Here is a 19,686-nt window from a genome sequence, read left to right as displayed (position 1 = left end):
TGGAGCCCGTAAAAGCATTTCACAATGTTCTGTTAACACTTTTAATTTAGATTTTACATTATTACAAAATACTAATTCATAACCCAAACACTTCCTAACAATCAATGTTTGTAGACCACTGTGATTTTAAGTTTCACAGTACAGTCTTTCTATTCCCTTCCTCCCCCCATTCTTCTGGCTCTGTTTCCATAGAAAACATGTTTGCTAGAGAAAACTCTCTAGCTATTATTAGGTCAAAAGTGTACATGACTTTCTATAGGCAGCATACTAGCTTCAATTAAACTGCGCCAGGTGTGGTTAACTGTTTGCAATTTTTAAAAATGTTCAAAGCCAATCACAGATGTAGCTACTTTTTTCTCAAAATCACTACATCATTTTATTTACCTGCACATCTCTACCATCAAGTCAGTTGTCTTAGTATATATTTTAGGTGCTGTCCTCCATTTTAGCTGCTTTTCATTTTAAAAGCTGTCCCATTCAGCCGCAGCCTTCTGCTGTGTACTATCCTGTTTGCCTCCAAAATGGTCAGTGTGTGGATTGTGAATCATAGTTTTGGTTTACCTAATGTGTACATTGCTTGGGTTTGCCAGAGAGGCTTAAGGTGGCAGCAGTTGCTGCCTTTGGTTCAAAGCATTCTGGATTGCAAGCATTCAGACCTCATATTTGTGCACTGTGGTGGCAATGACCTAGGCACAATTTCTGGGGTAGGACTGAAATCTTAATGAAGGATACCTTAGGTAAATTAATGGCACTTTTCTCAAACACTGCCTTGGTGTTCTCTAACATTTGCCAAATGCAGAAATGGAAGTGGTCAACTGAGCTTTGTCCACGGATAGACAAATGCAGGGAACATATCAGTAAAACTGTTTCTGTATCCCTCAGAGACCACAACATCATATACACATCAAAAATACAAAGGCCCTTTTCAGAGCCAATCCTTTTTCCAAAGACAGGTTTCTTTCATTTTCAATTCCTTTTTTTTATTATTATTTGGATCTGCAGCTCCATTGTGGATTTACAAACCAAAAACACTCATCAGTACACACCATCAACACTTAAGGATGTGTCAGTTGGTGTGGAAGTAGTTTTATAGGTGTATGAATGAGTGTGTCAGTGGTGGTATGGGTCTGCAAGTGTCTGAATGGGTTTGTGAGTGGATGTATGAGTGTCTGTGTAGGTCTGTGAGTGGATGTGTGAATAGCATTAAGTGGGTGTGCAAGTGCCTGTGTGGGTCTGTGATTGGGTGTCTGAGTGTCTCAGTGGATCTCTGAGTAGGTGTGTGACTGGGTCTCTGAGTGGATGTCTGTGTGATTGGGTCTGCTCTGTGATTGGGTGTGTGAGTATCTGTGAGTAGGTGTGTGAGGGTCTAAGTGGGTGTGTGAGTGTCTCAGTGGGGCTGTGAGTGTGTGAGTCAGTCTGCGATTGTCTGACTGGGTCTGGTCCGTGAGTGGGTGTGCGAGTACCTGAGTGGGGTGTGAATGGGTGTGTCTGAGTGTGTCAGTGAGTGGGTGTAAGAGAAGATGCAAGGGACTGTAAGTGTTTGGGTGTCAGAGAGTGAGTGTGTGTCTGTGTGAGTCTGTGAATTGGTGTGTAAGTGTCTATGTGGGTCTGTGAGTGGGTGTGTGAATTTCTGTAAGAGTGGGTGTGAGTGTCTGAGAGGGTGTGTGTGTGTTTGTGAGTGCCTGAGTGGGTCTGTTAGTGGGTTTGTGAGTGTGACTGGCTGTGTGAGTGTCTGAGAGGGTCAGTTAGTGGGTTTGTGAGTGTGACTGGGTGTGCGAGTGTCTGAGTGGGTATGTGATTGTAAGTGGGTCTGTGAGTGTTTGAGTGGGTCTGAGAGAGGTTGTGAGAAAGCCTGCATGAGACTGTGAGTGAGTGTGTAAGTGGCTGAGTGGGTGTCTGAGTGAGTGGGTCTGTGAGTGGGTGGGTGAGAGTCTATGTGGGTCTGTAAGTGGATGTGTAAATTTCTGTGAGTGGGTGTGTGAGTGTCTGACTGGGTCTGCTCTGTGATTGGGTGTGTGAGTATCTGTGAGTAGGTGTGTGAGGGTCTAAGTGGGTGTGTGAGTGTCTCAGTGGGACTGTGAGTGTGTGAGTCTGCAATTGTCTGACTGGGTCAGGTCTGTGAGTGGGTGTGTGTGAGGCTGAGTGGGTCTGTGAGTGGGTGTGAGTGTCTGAGTGTGTCAGTGAGTGGGTGTAAGATATGATGCAAGGGACTGTAAGTTTTTGGGTGTCAGAGAGTGAGTGTGTGTCTGTGTGAGTGTGTGAACTGGTGTGTAAGTGTCTATGTGGGTCTGTGAGTGGGTGTGTGAATTTCTGTGAGTGGGTGTGAGTGTCTGAGTGGGTGTGTGGATGTCTGAGTGTGTGTGTGTGTGTGTGTGTTTGTGAGTGTCTGGGTGGGTCTGTTAGTGGGTTTGTGAGTGTGACTGGGTGTATGAGTGACTGAGAGGGTCAGTTAGTGGGTTTGTGAGTGTGACTGGGTGAGCGAGTGTCTGAGTGGGTATGTGATTGTAAGTGGGTCTGTGAGTGTTTGAGTGGGTCTGAGAGTGGATGTGAGAAAGCCTGCATGAGACTATGAGTGAGTGGGTACGTGGCTGAGTGGGTCTGAGGTTGAGAGTGTGTGTGGGGGTCTGTGAGTGGGTGTGCGAGAGTCTATGTGGGTCTGTAAGTGGATGTGTGAATTTCTGTGAGGGGGTGTGTGAGTGTCTGACTAGGTCTGTGAGTACAATTGTGGGTGTCTGAGTGGGTGTGTAAATGGGTTTGTTAGTGTCTGAATGGGTCTGTTAGTGGGTTTGTGAGTGCCCGAGTGGGTCTGTAAGTAAGTTTGTGTGTGTGACTCCATTGGTGAGTGTCTGAGTGGATTTGTGAGTGTCCGAGTAGGTCTGTGAGTGGGTGTATGAGTGTCTGAGGGACTGTGAGTGGGTGTGAGAGAGCCTGCATGTGACTGTGAGTGGGTGTGAGTGTTTGAGGGGGTCTGAGAGTGAGTCTGTGAGTGTCTGTGTATGTCTGTGTGTGGGTGTGTGAATTTCTGTGAGTGTGTGTGTGTCTGAGTAGGTCTGTGAGTGGGTGTATGAGTGTCTGAGGGGCTGTGAGTGGGTGTGAGACAGCCTGCATGTGACTGTGAGTGGGTGTGAGTGTTTGAGGGGGTCTGAGAGTGAGTCTGTGAGTGTCTGTGTATGTCTGTGACAGGGTGTGTGAGTGTCTGAGTATGTCTGTAAGTGGGTTTGTGAGTGTGAGTGGGCGTCTAAATGTCCGAGTGGGTATGTGAGTGCCTGAGAGGGTCTGTGAGTTGGTGTGGAAGTGTCCCAGTGGGTCTGTCAGGGGTTCGTGAGGGTCTGCATAGGTCTGTGAGTGAATGTGTGAGTGTTTGAGTGGATATGTGAGTGTATTTTTTATTACAGCAAGATTTGAGGATCCATTATGGATTTACTGCAAGGTTCGCGCTGAGCACCGCAGGGGATCTGCGGATACATGCACATGCACAAAAAATAGTTCGGGCAATTTCTTGCCCATCAAGAGTCCCTCATAGACCCTTATATTGCACCCATGGGATAAGGGTACCTCTACCCTGAACCCTTCAATTAGATTTTTTTTAAATGCTCACACCCCAGGACCATTCCTGGATATCTAAAATGGCAGATGCAACTTTCCAATCATTTTGCAGCCAGCCAATCTTGTCAGTGCTAGTGGTGCATAGATCGGTGTCCCCTCATCAATGTCGGCCCCGGGGACACCCATCCCCTGGGGCCCAGCCATAATTGTAAAGGGGGAGGGTCACGTGGCTCCCCTCCCTGGCCGGCTTTGGCCCCAGGGACCCCATTCCTGAAGCCCAGCATCATAAGTAGAGGAAGGGGGGATGCGCAACTCACCTCCTTGTGCCATTTTCAGCCTGGGGGTCCATCCCAGGGGTCCAGTGCTATTTTCTGGTGGAAGAGAGCATGTGACCAGCCTCCCTGGGTTGTTTTTGGCCCCAGAGAGCCCATCTCCTAGTGCCCAGCCACAATGTAAATGGGGAGGGTGGACATGTGGCAACTGCCACTAGGTATGGATAGATAGATAGATAGATAGATAGATAGATAGATAGATAGATAGATAGATAGATAGATAGATAGATAGATATGTTTCAAATCCCTTCACTTGACTCAAGAAAGGCCAGCACACTGAAGGTATGATTTTTTTCTCAAGTCATGCTGTGTCAGTAGCCTTTCTTGAGACGAGTGAAGGAATATGAAGGATGTGTACGGAGTGAGCCGAGACTATTTTTTGCTGACGCCCCTTCGTTCAGGAGCACGGAGGCACTCAGGCAAAACAGGAGATATATATATATAAATATATACAGTAATTGATTTGTACCTAGTTATGCTAATATTACTGTAAACATGTAGGTTCTTAGACTTAGTACAGTGCTAAATGCAGGGGAGGGTGAGTGTGTGTCCCTCTGTTGTATCTATCACTGGATCTTTTTATGAAGTACTGGGTATTTTTGTTGGTATTTTTCCTCTTTTATTGTTCTTTACAGTCTAGCACTAAACAAGTATAGAATAGGCCCAAGTTACTATTTTTTCCATTGTTATCCAGCAACACAGTTATCCAATGCTTCTGCATGACAGCTGCATTATTCTATTGAACAGGTGAGTCTATCTTGTGCCCTTAGTTCAGAGGGTTTTACGTAATGAGCCAAAACCAAAAAGACAGAAAAAACAATTTCAAAATATATGGTTTACACACACAGGTGAACAAATAGGGGAGAAGAGAACAGAGGGGAGAAGAAGCACTAGAAACTCAGAGGATGGAAGAAACAGAACTGTAAACATAGTTGAGACCTAAAATTATGAGTAGGAAAAATGATGGAGACAACTGAGACAGGAACAAGAGAAAAGTATGGAAATGAGAGGTGGGAGACATATAACTTATACTTGTGTGGTAAGATTACTCACAGTTTGTTAATACCAAAAGCAGTAAACCTACACAAAGTGTAAACTTACTAAAAAAGTGTAAATTACCTTTGTGAATCAGGTCCTTGGAGCAGAGTGCAGAGATCAATAAATTCACAGCATACAGTCAAACTTTGCAAAGTGCACCAATCTAAAGAAACACGACTCATCAGAAAGAGCATGCATCTACAAACCAAACCTGGCTCAATGATACGAACTTCCACTGATCCAAAGCCCAGCTTTAACCGATGCCAAGTGACGCAGCTTTACCATGGGAACCAACCTCATCTTCAAGGAACACATTGATCGGCAAGAAAACCAAGAAGGCCTGGTACCAGTTTTTTGTACCAATTAAAGCAAAAACATTCCTCAGAGAGTGTGACTACAGAACTGCTGCTCAAGCACTTGTAAATTCGCATCCAGAACAGTAGCAACGACTCGTAAATAGCCTGAAGAAATATGGCCGCAACACCCTACCCTGATGGAACTTTGCACACTCCCCTTGACAGCCCGCATCACTTTCAAGGGCAGCTGCATCATGTACAAAGAGATCATGAACTGCACCCATGTCTATCTGTCTCACAAGCTTACGATCTCTGGTGGCTCTTGACACACCCACAGCCAGGACACTATCAGACTGGAGAAATACAATTTTGAGAAAGAAAAAAAGACAAGGCAATAGGACTTCTTGTATACACTCATGGCCTGGAACAACATCCCCCAATTTATCAAGACCAAACAACACTGCTCCAATCTAATGACATGCCCTGGGTAATCGTCTCACCTGATAAAGCGCCCCATCTGTAACGCAGTCTAGAAAGTGGCAAATCCAACTACAGAGGTGCATTAATAATAGATTAATTTATTTTTAATTTGGTAGCTGTGCGTTTCAGATATTAGGCCCACACTCTCGGGTGACTGGTAGCAATTACATTGAAAAATACATTTTCTGTCTCGTGTTTCTCAATACTTTACCTAGCCTCTTCTTACTCATTATCTATTTGCCTTTAGCTATCTCTATGTAAATAAACCCTCTGTTTCTCTCTAAACTATCTCTGCATTACCAATGTCTACCTCTCCTCTCTCTCTGAATACACCTCCCTACCTTGCTGTCACAGTCACACCCTCATCTCTCATACCCTCATCTCTATTTCTACATCTCTACTTCTCAATATGTTGTTTCTATTTTACCTCCCTGTAGCTCCTCCATCAATTTCACCTCTCTCAACCCAACTCTTCCCATACTTCACACCTCTTTCAGCAACCTCACTGCCTTAGCACATCCTACCTCCCCTCTTTATCTATCTTATTTCTCTCTCTATCCCACTTATATATCACTAACTCATATCACTCTACAACACCACTCTCTCTCGATCTCACAACCTGACCTCTCACTTTACCAAATCAATCATTTTCTATTTCACCTCTCAACATTACCTCTCACTTTTTCTGCCTTAATTCTCTCTAACTCACCTCTTGCTATCTTACGTTTTCCTAATTCCCTCTCTTTACCAAGTTTTCTCTTTCTACTTCACCTTTCTCTCTGTATGCCTCTCTTTATACATCTCTCAACTCACCTCTATGTCTATCTTTACCTTGCAACTCTGTCTACCACACCATTGCCCTTTTCAATGTCAACCTTACCTCTCAAACTCATTATAGATTGAATTCCATGCGAATATACTGGCTAGTAACGGTAAATCCAGCAGTCATGACTCTAGCATGGAATTCTGACCTATTTGTACCAAAAGCACCATCTGTCGACGCACTCCCACACATCCCACTTTCGTATTTCACCACAGGGTGCAAAAATGTAGGACCAGATAGACTAAGGTAAGATTTGCAAAAGATGGTCACAAACTGTGCATAACCCGTTTGCAAATCCTGTGGTATTTCGCAAACCGACCTACAGGTGTGTTCACAAAATACTGAATCGCAGTGGTATGCAATCTGACCAGTAAGTTGCAAATTGCGACCCAGTACGATTTCCAGCCTTCACTGGGATGGTGGCCTGCTGTGGTCAGCAGCCCACCATGTCTGTGACTGCTTAAAAATAAAGCAATGCTTTTTGAAAAAAAAATAATAATGCACCTCGTTCACCTTAAAGGAAAGCAGTTTTTACAATTATTTTTTAAGAGTGGGCAGTGGCTCCCTGACCACTGCCTACTCAAATATAGCATTTTTTACTATTCACAAAGGGGGAAGGTTTCTTAAGGACCCTTTCCCGTTTGTGAAGAGGTTACCACAGCCTTTCAGGAGTCAGTGATATATGTTTTGTAATCGGATTACAGTTGCAAAACATTAAAGCATACCATAAAGAATCGCTATTTGGCAGGGGCGCCTCTTCCAAACTGTGATTCTTAATATCTTCTTAAATGTATTTAGTGATTCAGAAACATACCACAGAATCACTAAATTAGTTTAGTACATTCAAAATATAAATTTTCTTGTCACGAATCCTGTGATTTACAAAATCGCAGGGTTTGCTACAAGAAAATGTGTTTCTACGTCTGACTCATGGTCACTTGTCCAGAATAACGAGTCTATGAAGAATGCAGCAAGTAGTACAAACTCACAGCGCATGTAGGAAAAACCGAGCACCATCTCTCATTCGAGGGGGGCTGTTAAACCCATGGTCTTCCTTCCCAACTCCTGAAGCATATAGTGAGATGCTAATCTGCTCACTGATTTGTATCACCAGCCTTTTCACTGCTGGCACTGAACCTCAGCCACCTATCCGGACGGGTCACACTGCATTTTTGAGCCGTGTATGAGAGCGCGCCGCCTCCGCACGCGACGCGCCTTTCTGTGACACAGCGGCATGTTCGCCATTACAGTATCGGAGGCCATCTCTGTCCCTCACACAATACTCTCAGCTATTCCCACCGACTTCAGTCCTTACACCTGACATTCTTTCACTGCACGTACTCGCTCGCCAGCCGTACAATGCCTATTGCTACTGTTACTTTTCTTCATAGGTAAAACTCACTAAAATTGACGAAAATCATAAAAGTACCTAAGGTAAGAAAGTGTCACACATCTGTCACCTCAATTACTCGCCACAGACATTCACTGAAAATACAGTTAATCATGGTAGGCTAAGTCACTCGCAGCATAGTCACTTGCTGCAGTCCCTTTCTGCAGACTAGTCACTCACCAGTGTTGTTTATTGCAGGCAGTCACTCAGTGCAGATACATTCACTCACGGAGACATAGTGCACTTACGACAAGCACAATAACATGATCTTTGACGTAGATGACGTTACTGACAAAAGGCAATTACTCAGTGGGGATAGTCGTTCAACGCATGTCACATAATGCGAAAGTCACTCAGTACTGTCTGTCGCTGCAGCTAGCTACACCCACGATCAGTCCCTCATCATCATCTATTAAAAAAAAGAAACAAAGGCATTCACCGCCCACTCGGTGGCTTGCCCACAGCCATTATTTACAGTCGCGAACTGCTGGTTTAGCCGATCACTCCTAACAGACTGACACATCTGTATTCGCCGTAGATAAATCACTAATCAGACACAGTCGCGCCTTGGGGACAGTCACCGACACCAGCCACGGTTATCTAACAAATATAAAATGACTCACTGCGACACGGCTGGTCGACAGTCACTCGCAACAGTCACTCACTGCAGACAGCTACTCATCTCACACAACACTGCCCTCGGCGGGCTTTCATCAGGGGCAGTCTCTCGTTCTATATATAGCCCGTGGATCACATGCAGACTTTTATCAAGGCAGCTAGTCGTCACCGACACTCCTTCACCTCAGAAACAGTCACTGATGACTGACTCTCGCAAGAGACTTATTCACTCACTTCAGTCATTCTCCGGAGACAGACATCAAGTATTCACGCATAAAACGAAGCCACTCTACGTATTACCACAGACACTGGTGCTGTCTGTAGACAGACTCATTCACTGAAAACTCTGGACTCCATTGCAACTAAGACATTTTCTGCAGAAACGCGCACTTAAACAGGCGCCGACCATCTCTGCAGAGACCTTGTCACTGCACACAGCAGAATGCGCCAGAAAGTCACATCACAGATAGCCATACACATTCCGGGCTAAAGGTTTATTCCCAGTTAATAAAACATATAAATGCACGCATTCACAAAATCTACTCGATAAACAAACATAATACATATACTATTATAAAATTAAGACGCATACTCACAAGAACCCGTCTCTCAGGATCTATACAGAAACTTTGGTTAATCCAGCAGGTGTGCAACGAGACACCATTCGCAAAGACACAGTCATTACGAAACACAGTGACCCAATTCATCTCGTAGCCTCTTTCCCGTGACAGTCACTCGCCGAAGACACAATCACTCTACCGCTCTAGACAGTTACTCACCGTAAGCAGGCACTAACTGCAGAGAGTGACTCTGTAGGTACGGTCAGTCACTCCGCAGACAGAATCACTCACCAGGCACACAGTCGGTCACTGCATAGTACAGCGAAGGTTGTCGGGTGGAGATCTCCCGCCTGCTCGAGTGAGGTCTCTTTCCATATTTTACTGTTTCACATGTAAACTGTTCCTGCAGATGAAGGAGGGGCAGGGAGGTACCAAAGCGGGAAAGAGAGGGAGGGGTAGGGACCGAAAGCAGATGGCTAGACAGAAATGAAGGGCGAAACAGGGTAAGCGTGGAGAAGTGAATGTAGGCAGGGAGACCCCCTGCGTTAAGAAGCAAGCGCATAGTCACGCGCAGGGTTGGGAAAAGATGGAGACAGTAACATAAACGAGGAAGAAAGTCAACACGAACTTTTAATAATGGAGAGAGGATGTGGCGCAATGGCCAGAGCTGCCGGCTCTGGGGTTCTACGCGGGACCTATTCTTAGCTTCCGATTCTTCACATCGCAAATCTGCAGACAGGGCGCCATCATGTGCCAAAGAACAGGAAAGAAAAACATATCCAAAACAAATAGATCTTGGATGATGGTAGAGATCCAGGGGAAATAACTCATGGTAATGTGTAAAACGGTTCAATATTATCAGAGTCGTGTTCAAGCTATATATAAAAACCACAAAAAATGTATGAGAGCTCAAGCGTAGAGCAAGTACGGAGGTCAAAGATAGAAAATGGTGAGTGATTAAGTAATGGTAAGAGACTAAAAGAGCAACAGAGAATGGTCAAAGGAGGATAACAGATCAAGGGTAGAAATTAAAAGAAAGTCAAGCGAAAGTAACTACTGTTTAATGTACAGAGCGGAGAAGGAAACCAAGCTATTATAACTGATCAAAGGTTTGAAGCAAAAGAGGCTCAGGTAATGTAAGCTATACCAAGCGTAGAAAACTTAAAGCCACCAAGGGGAAATTACACAGACCAAGAGTAGAGGCAGAAACCAAAGGAAGATACCTGGTCAAGGTTCTGGACGAGGCACAGGGCAAGGGAAGTGAAGGACAGAGGGCAAGGGAAGTAGCAAATAGAGATTAAGTGCAAATAACATATCTAAGACAAAACGACAGATATGAAGGAACACAACAGATCAAAGACATGAATCATAAACAGCAAGAGATTGAAGGTAGAGAAGAAAGAGGTCCTGGGGAGATAACAGAGATCAAGGATAGAAAAACAAAGACCGAGTGAGGTAAGCAGATGTGGGGTATAAAGTCAGGGAGATCAAAGGTAGGGTGACCAGAATTTTAAGGCCAAAAACTGGGAGCTGTCACAAAAAATAGAAGCAGGACTACAATTTTACTTCAACCGAGCACACAGAATGACAGCGCTCACCAGCATAGCATTAAAGAAGAGGCACTAAGAACATAAATAAAATGCAATTTTTAAAGCCACCATATTGCCTGTTAAGTACATTGCTTTCTGATTTTTTTTTAAAACATCTTTTTTATTATTTTCAGCACAGATACTTGATAATAAATTCAGCTGATAAAATAATAGGATACAGCTGAACTGTAATAACATGGTAAATTAACAACAGCCTTGGTCTAGTTTCGTATGGCAGGATTTACATTCTTTAGTGCACAACTGTATCAAGAGTTATTGGTGATGCTGTAGACAGCAGCTTTCTAATGGAGTCTGTTCCCCTCTTTCGCAATCATCGTGTGGTGGTGTAGTACAATTTAGTATCGCTGTTATAGTGTGTACTCCGGATGTTTGTTTGTTTGTTTATCGTGGAGCGTGCAAGCCTTGACTTGCCACCTATCATGTCCATTGTTATGGAAGCGTGATCCCGCGGTGTTTTTAGGGCGTGTCGGCATTCCTATCTCAGCATTGCCATTTAGCCCTTACTTTGCACTGGACCAGTATCAGTCTCATGTGCGTTCTCACTGGGTGTATTTTGTGTGGTTGTTTTTCTATAAGCGCGGGGCGGTGACGAGAAGACCCTCCACTCCTGGGCTTTTATACAATTATCGAGCTGTGAGGGGAAAGTCAATGTATTATAGGGGGTGTATGCATGTCGCATGGTCGAGATGCTCTCCTCAATCTGTGTATCCCAGGTTATCAGATTCATGGTGGGCGCTCGTCGTTCTTAACCTCTATTCTAGTGACAAATGTTTCCCAAGCGTCGCTTCCCGTGTGTGTTTGGCCTCTGTCTCGCAGCCTACGTAGTACTTGATGCTCCGTGCGCGCCCAACGCAATGTCAAGGCACGCCACATCTTTAGTTCTGTTGCTTTAGGGGCTTTCCAGTTCATTGCAATCAATCTTTTGTACATTATGAGTGCTAGGTCTGCAAACCTATGGATATATCTGTGCTTTCTTTTCCCTTATTCTAACACCCAGTAAGCAGGATATAGGGTCTAGCGGGAGTGAATGGGCTGTTATTTCTGAGATATTAGCTACTACTTCCCGCCATACCTCCTCTAAAGGACCAGTCTCCCATACCATATGATAGAAGTGGGCTGATCGGGAACCGCAGCGGGGCATAGAGGGCTGGACGCAGGGAACATGCGCCTCAACCGGGCTGGTGATAGGTACGTCTGATGAATATAATTGAATTGGGTGTAACGAAACCTAGGGTTCCTCGACACCTGTAAAGTGTGACAGAGGGCCTGCGACCAATCCTCAGGAGATAACTGGTTCAGAAGAACAGCGTTCCATCACCCTCTTACATTTTCCAAACCAGCTTCGGGAAATCTATTTAAGACTTTATAAAGATTTGTTATGACTTTAGTTTGACTGTCATATAGCAACATGTGGTGTAGTGCAAGGGAGATAGCTGGCTCCCGATAGCCCGACGTCCACGCCTTCATATTAAAATGGCATATAGAGTAGTATGCTATGAATTGACCTGGTCCCACCGACATGAGGTCCTTCATGGCCTCAAACGACATCAAGACGCCTTCCTCGAAGCAATCTCCTACTGTTAATATTCCTGCCTCTGCCCAAGCAGCAGTGGAATACGCTCTGGACGTGTTGACCCTTCCCGGGAGTTGCCCCAGGGGGATAAGGGGAGAGTATGGGGACTTCATGCGGCCCTTTTGTATATACCGTTTCCACCATTCATGTGCAGCTATCAATAAGGGGTTACCAGTGGCACCTTTCACCAAGTTATTTGACAGCCATGTAATCAGCGGCACGCCGTGTAGCTGCGTGCTGGCCCATGCAGATTCTGCTGATTCAGGTCTGTGTATCCAATTTAATACCCATTGCAATTGCGCGGAAGCAAAATAAAGTTCGAAGTTGGGGGCGCCTAGCCCACCATAACTTAGTGGTCGGGGCAGGGCGGTAAGTGCTACTCGAGTCCTGCCCTTTCCCCATATGAGTCCCAGTAGTAGTGTATTTAGTTTGCGGAAAAAGCTTTTGGGCACTACGACCGGTAATGCCGCAAAATAGTAAAGAAGATGGGGGAGTAATAACATGTTCGCCACCGCCACTCTACCCAACGGCGACAGCGGCAACGAGCACCAAAAGCGCAAAGATCCCTTCATGGAGTTCAGCGCTCGGCCCAGGTTGCCATCTCTCAGATCCCCGGGTTCATGATAAATATGAACTCCTAGGTATTTGAATGTATGAAAACACCACCTCAGACGTCCAGCTGGAGCATCTTCCCTCGCCCCCATAGGCCAATCAATCAAGGGAAACACACAGGATTTATCCCAGTTCACCACTAATCCCGATATTCTCCCATAATCGTCTAGCAGGGAAATCACGAAGGCATCGTCTCGCTTCCTCTTTCCAGATATATCAATGCATCGTCCACATATAGGGAAATAATATGACGCATTCCAGATCTGCACACCCCCCATTGCTCTTCCACCGCTCGCAACCTAATCGCCAGTGGTTTCATCGCAATGGCGAACAACAAGGGAGATAGTGGGTTCCTCTGTTAATGGGGAAGCTATCGGATATAATGCCTCCCATTTTCACTCTAGCCCTGGGTTCAGCATATAATGTCTGCACCCAGCGTATGAAGCCGTGGCCAAACCCCATGTCATGCATGGTGGCAAACAGGAAGTCCCAACCTAGCGTATCAAATGCCTTCTCGATGTCTAATGACATTGCCACATTATCGTATGCCCCCGGCGGAGTATCCCCAATGACGCTGAGCAATCTGCAGATATTTAGGAATGTATTGCGTTTTGGAATAAAGCCATTCTGGTCTTCATGTATTAAGGTATGTATTATGGGGGCAAGCCTGTTTGCCAAGACTTTACCCAGGATTTCGCAATCGAAGTTTAGAAGAGAAAGCAGTCTTTAAGACCTAACGTCTGCAGGGTCACGGCCTTGCTTAGGAAGGACCACTATCAGTGCTTCTCTTTGCAAGGGTGGGAGCAGACTGTGGGACCACGCTTCCTCAAATACCGCCAATAGATGGCGTTTCAGGTGTTTCGAATAAGTGATGTAATACTCTATTGGCAAGCCATCCATTCCTGGAGCTTTATTTTGGGACATCTGTGCTATGGCCACCTCCAGCTCCTCCCTTTTTTAGAGGAGCCTCTAATGTCTCCTTATCTAGCTGTGACAACCGTGCTAGGGGCGCCCCCCAAGAAAAGACCCCAGTTGTTTGGTAGTAAATGTGGTTTGCCCCCTATACAAGCCCGTGTAGTAGTCCTTGAACGCTTTGTTGATCGCTTCCAGGCTGGTGGCCATAGTTCCAACAGCTAGGCGTATAGCCCCTATAGGAGCTTGCTGACGGTCCTCACGAAGAAGCCATGCCAGCAGTCTACCCGATCTGTCACCTTCTGTTTGTAAGCGTACCAGGTGGTAATTATAATCATGCTGGCAAAGCTGTAAATCCGCCTCATCATATTTCGTACGCTGAGCTCTGAGTTCTGTGTATGGTGCCTCATTTTGAGCCACCACAACTTCCAAAGCTCTCACAACCTCAACATGAAGGGTGCGCTGCACTCCCCAAGTGGCCGATAGACAATGACCCCGAACGATGCCTTTATGTGCATCCCACTCCATCGCTCTTGTTTCTGTAGAACCACTGTTTGTTTCCCAGTACTGTCTTATTGTTGTATTCAGTTCTTCCCTAAATGCCTGATCTTGGAGGGTCTCCACCTGCAGGTGCCAAGTGGGGATCACGGGACGTCTTCTACCCCATCGTATTGTCATCATTAGCGGAGAATGATCAGATAGTGTTTTGGCCAAGTATCCAGAGTCCTTAATTAGAGAGCATATATCTGGGGTCCCCCATATAATATCTATCCTGGTGTGTACCTTGTGGGGTGCGGAGTAGAATGATTATTCCCTGTGCGTTGGGTGTTCGATGCACCAAATGTCGTGCAGTCTAATTTCTCCCGCCCATGCCAACAGTGGGCTAGTGACACTCCTATGTGTCAACCTCCCTGAGGGTGATATCGATCGATCCATCGATATATCCAGTGTGCTATTAAAATCCCCCCCCCCACACGGCCGGCTCTGCAGGATTCACCAGCAATGCTGGTGTCAGTGTGTGTAGAAATTCAGTCAACGCGCTGTTGGGGGCGTAGATCCCTATTAGTGTGAGTTGTCTGCCATCTAATTGTCCCTCTATCACCACATATCTGCCCCCCTGATCTATCCTGCGGGTGTGTTGGACATACGGTACCCCCTGTGCTATCCACACCAATACCCCCCTTGCATAGGCCGAAAATGATGTTCCTAAAATCTGTCCTCCCCAGCGCCCCCTTAGTGCGCCCAAATCAGCCTCCAATAGGTGTGTCTCCTGTAGGATAGCAATGTGTATTCTTTGACGTTTAAGGTGAGTATAAATTTGGTGTCTATTGCCCTGCGCTGCCATACCTCACACGTTCCAAGTGATTATGTTGTATTCATGCATAACGCGGAATGCACCCTGAACCGCGTCCTGTTGTAAAATATTTGTGTGTGTGTTATGTTCCGTATTTCAGCTCCACCACAAATTGCACTGCTCCATTTATGAGATTTACTGTAAACTAACAGCTGTGATAGTAAAGTTTTCAATTTAGGTAGACCTAGTAAACATAAACAAAACCATTCCGTCCCCCTAGCCACCCTTTCAAATCCCCAAAAACTGTGGCATAATTTCACTTTTCTAACTGCCATCCTTGATAGCAAAAAAAACAGCACACTTCTAACAGTGGAAAACTTTATCCATATGGATAACTTCTGGGGAGTCATGGTAATATTTGGAGGTGGCCCTTGTAAGGGGCCCCCAACATTGAAGAAGAAAGTAAGCATACCGGCACTCCCATGGTGCCTAGCCGCTCAATCCCTCAGGGCTCAATGTTGTATGTTACAAGTGTACGGGAAGAGAGGGCTAACCAGCTGATACTTATATTTAAAGGCAGTGACATTCCTGTCTTACTCAACCCCACGGTCTCAAGGTTCCACTGTAATGCCGTGGAGCACAAGAAAGAAAGAGGCAGTTCCACCGTTCTTTCCTCTGGACAATCAGAGTGCATCTGCAGATCTGGGCATGAGCCTCGGACCCCTCAGCGCATCCAAAACTGCTGAGTCAGAGCTAGCAGAGTCCGAGTCCGTATAGTCGCTTAGATTAGCCTATAGCACACCGAAGGAGTTTTGCGTCTGCAAAGTCGTTTCCTTCAACACTTTTGCTCTCTCGGGCACAGCTTGTATTTCCGTGGGTTGAACCTTTGAGCATTTCCTGGGTCTCCTCCGTGCCGGCGATGTGAGCCATGCATCACCATCTCCTGCCCCTCCTGGGTTTGTGCCATGCCTTTGGCGTGCAGCCATGTCCAAGCGTCTTCTGGGGTGGTGAACACATGAGTTAGATCGTCCGAGATCACTCTCAGTTTAGCAGGAAACATCAGGACATATTTAATATTGTGCTCGCGAAGGCGCTGTTTGATTTTCATATAAGAATTGCATTGTCGCTGAACTTCCTGGGTAAAATCTGGGTAGGCAGTGATAGAGGTCCCCTCGTATTGAATAGGTACTTTACTGCGAAAATGTTGAAGTATCGCATCTCGATCTCTGTAGTTTAGGAATCGTGCAATCATCGGTCTAGGTGGTAGTCCTGGAGCTGGCTGTCTCCCCTGGACTCTGTGTGCCCTTTCCACGGAGAAGAACTTTGATGGGGCACCATGCAGTACCTCTTTGATCAGCCATTGCTCCAGGAACAGTTCCGAGTTTTGCCCTTCCGATCTTTCGGGAAATCCCAGAAAGCAGACATTATTGCGGCGTGACCTGCCCTCAGCTTCCCCTGCACGTCTCCAAAGGACCTTCACCTCAGAGTCCAAGCGCTGGATTTGTTTATTTTTCTCTGCGACCAGTGGGCCCAGCCCACCCAGCGTGTCCTCCACTGTTCCGACTCTCTCCTCCAGATTACGGTGATCCACCCTTAGTAGGTTGAGGTCTTGGGATACTGTGTTGATTCTGTTTTCTAGCGAGGATTTAGTGTCCATGATCGCCTGCAAGATTTTCTCGAATTGGGCCGAGTGGGCTTGTCCGTGGTTTCTAGGGATTGTAGGCTAGGCATTGTTTGCTGCCCACCCGGGAGCACCGCGGGTACAGGACGCTCTTGGGCCTTAGCTGTCTTGGACTTCCCCAACATGACCTCCGATCAGGATCTCCCCACCGTGTTCTGGATCAATGTTCCAGTGCGTGGTCTACGCGCCAAATTTCTCCAGGGGATCTGCACCCACGACCCAGTGGAAGATCACTCAATACGGGCCAGGCCACTCCACATCGGCAGAAGTCACCACGGGCAGTGAGGCTCAGAGTTAAAAAAAGCACCCCTCTTTGCAACAACAGTGGTCAGTGTCGAGGCCGATATACCTGTCAAAGCGGCCTAATCATTCTTATTATTTTGTACCATTTGGGACATTCCAGTGCCCAAATTCGGTGTCCATATCACCCTCTCCGTTCCCTCTGTGGGCTGGTGCCTGGACCCAATCCGGTTAGCCATGGCGGCCTGGTGACCTCCCGTCAGGCCCTTGGGCTCCTGGGTGTGCTCCCTGTAGTAGCGGTGTATCAACAAAGGAGGAAGGGTGGGGAGGAGATCCCTGCAGTGCTATTTTGAATTGTTCCAGGGTTTATAGTAGTGCTTTGTTTGCTTGCGCCTTGTTTTCCCTCAAATCAGTGTCACAGGGTGTCCCAGGGAGGGGGGGGAAGGAGGGCCTCCTGGCTGGTGACAGCCCCCCTTACTAGCGACCCTCCCCAACCTCTCACCGCACCTTTTTGGGCCCGCAGTCGTCGATCCTCACGATCGTGGTCCCCTCTGCATCTCTTGCGCACGTGAGCCCCAGGCTCCGACGGCAGGCAAGGCCTCTTCCGAGTCCGAGATCCTCGGGGACGCGACAGTCACTCCGCGTCATCTCCCCGCGCATCAATCGACTCCTGAGGGGTTTTACTTGTCGGATCTTTACCTCCCCGGGAGCGCCGATCAGGATTTTTTGCTAGGCCCGGGACGGAGCCTACGTTTTAGGCATCCGTCGCGGCCGCCATCTTGGCCACGCCCCCCTACATTGCTTTCTGATAACGCCTGCTAACTATCTCATCTTTGAAAAACAAAAAAAACACCCCCCACTCTTTTCAGGCATCCCTCTCTAAAAACGGGGACATGAGCTAAATTTCCCGAAATCTGCCAGGACTGCTGGGTGAAAAACCGGGACTGTCCCGGTAAATTCGGGATGCCTGGTAACCCTAATCAAAGGGCAATTGCAGATCAAGGTTAGAAAACACAGACATCAAGGAAATATAGTAGAAAACAAGGAGTGAGAAAAGAGTGGTCAAGGGAAGTTAAGAAATATTATGTAGAGAAGGGACGTTCATGAAAGACAATAGAGGTAAAGAGAAAAACAAAATACAAAGACGGGGGACAATAACAGTGATGAAATATTGAAGATAAAGAGAAGAGAAAAAAGAATAAGGGTAGAGAACAGACAGGGGATGAGGAAAGGTAATGGAGGTGAAGGAGGCGAAGAAGGGACAGAGGTCAAGGAAGCAAAGATATAAATTGAAGTTAATGTATCAAGGAAAGAGAACAGAGAGAACTCGAAAAAAGAAAACATAGATCAAGGGCAGCGAAAGGACAGTGATCAAGGGGAGATTAAAAAAACGCCTGGTATAGAGAAGAGGAAGGACCAAAGCCAAAGGACAGACGATTGAAAAACATCAACAGCCACAGAACAATGGAAAATAACATAGATTATACATAGACAAGTGGCAGGTCAAGGAAGGATACCAAATATCAAGGATAGCCAGTTGAGATAGCTATCACTGGAAATGAAAGTGGCAAAGTATAGAGAAGGGATTCATGTTAAGCAATGGTAACAGAAGGAGAGAAAGGTGAATGGAAGATAATAAAAGACAAGAATGAAGAAAAGATAGTGGTAAAAAAAATAACCGAGTTAAAAGGTGAAGATTAGATAGACATCAACAGTAAACAACAGAGGTTAGAAGGGTCAGAAGAAACAAGTCAGTAGAAGATCACAGATTAATTATAGAATATTGACACAGTTCAGTGGAAAATAAAATAGGTTAGGTACAGAGGTAAAGGGAAGATAATGAAGATCAAGGGTAGAAAACGGACAGGTCACAATAAGAGAACTGATAGCATGGGTGAAGATGGAACACAGGTGTTGGCAAGACAACAAAGATCATGGAAAATAAGTCAAAACAGAATTCAGGCACGGTAACAGACTGCAGGCAGAGAATGAACAATGTTTAAGGAAAGATAAGCAATATGAAAAACAGAGAGAGGCGAAGAAAGACCACAGAGAGCAACAATGGAGAACAGAAAATCAATAACTTGGAAAACCAATGTTAGATAACTAATAGCAGAGGTCAGGGCAGATAACTGGGAGATGAACGAACAAGAACAGACAGATCAGGATAGAAAATCAAGAGGTCATCAGGAAAGGAGAACATGATCAGGGGCATACACTGGGACAGAACAAGAATAGAGAAAGAGAGAGAGAGAAAGCTTGAACAATGATTTGGACAAAAGGCAGAGAAATAAATCAAGATAAGGCAACTGGAACCTCAGGTAGAGGGAGGAGGAGGTTCTGAGCTGACACTAAGAGCGAAGAGAGACAGAACCACACGAAAGATGAACCATAGGAAGCATATTCAATGAAAGACAACTGAAAAAGCTCAACCATGGACAGGAGCATAAAAGAGAACATAAAAACAGAGGAGAGTGAGCAAAGATAGGTCAGGGACAATCAATGACAAAGAAACCAAGATGACCAGAGATCAAGATAAACAGAGGTTGGGAGAACAAGATTACAGATAATAAACAGAAAATAGAGAATAGTGAGCAATCATAGTCAGATAATAATGGTCATCAGTGAGAGAAAACAGAGGCAGCAAAAGGGAGATCAACAGTAGAGGACATTGTTTAAGG

General features: G+C 45.8%; 1 protein-coding gene across 4 annotated transcripts in view; it reads right to left on the bottom strand.

Annotated features, from left to right (window-relative positions):
- The window catches only part of LOC138284476 (PRKC apoptosis WT1 regulator protein-like), a 317,310-nt gene that overhangs the window by 209,632 nt on the left and 87,992 nt on the right, over nucleotides 1–19,686 (bottom strand). For 2 of the 4 annotated variants that reach the window (XM_069223276.1, XM_069223279.1), the window contains exon 1: nucleotides 9,375–9,489. The exons of the other annotated variants lie outside the window; for them this stretch is intronic. The gene's annotated coding sequence lies outside the window, so the exon portion shown is untranslated. Of the gene's footprint in view, nucleotides 1–9,374; nucleotides 9,490–19,686 lie in introns of those variants that run through there. 4 annotated transcript variants of the gene reach the window in all.

Source organism: Pleurodeles waltl, chromosome 3_1 (genome assembly GCF_031143425.1).
Source record: "Pleurodeles waltl isolate 20211129_DDA chromosome 3_1, aPleWal1.hap1.20221129, whole genome shotgun sequence".
In the NCBI taxonomy this organism is placed as follows: domain Eukaryota; kingdom Metazoa; phylum Chordata; class Amphibia; order Caudata; family Salamandridae; genus Pleurodeles; species Pleurodeles waltl.
Note: the sequence above shows the minus strand (reverse complement) of the source record. Positions and strands in the feature narration are given on the sequence as shown.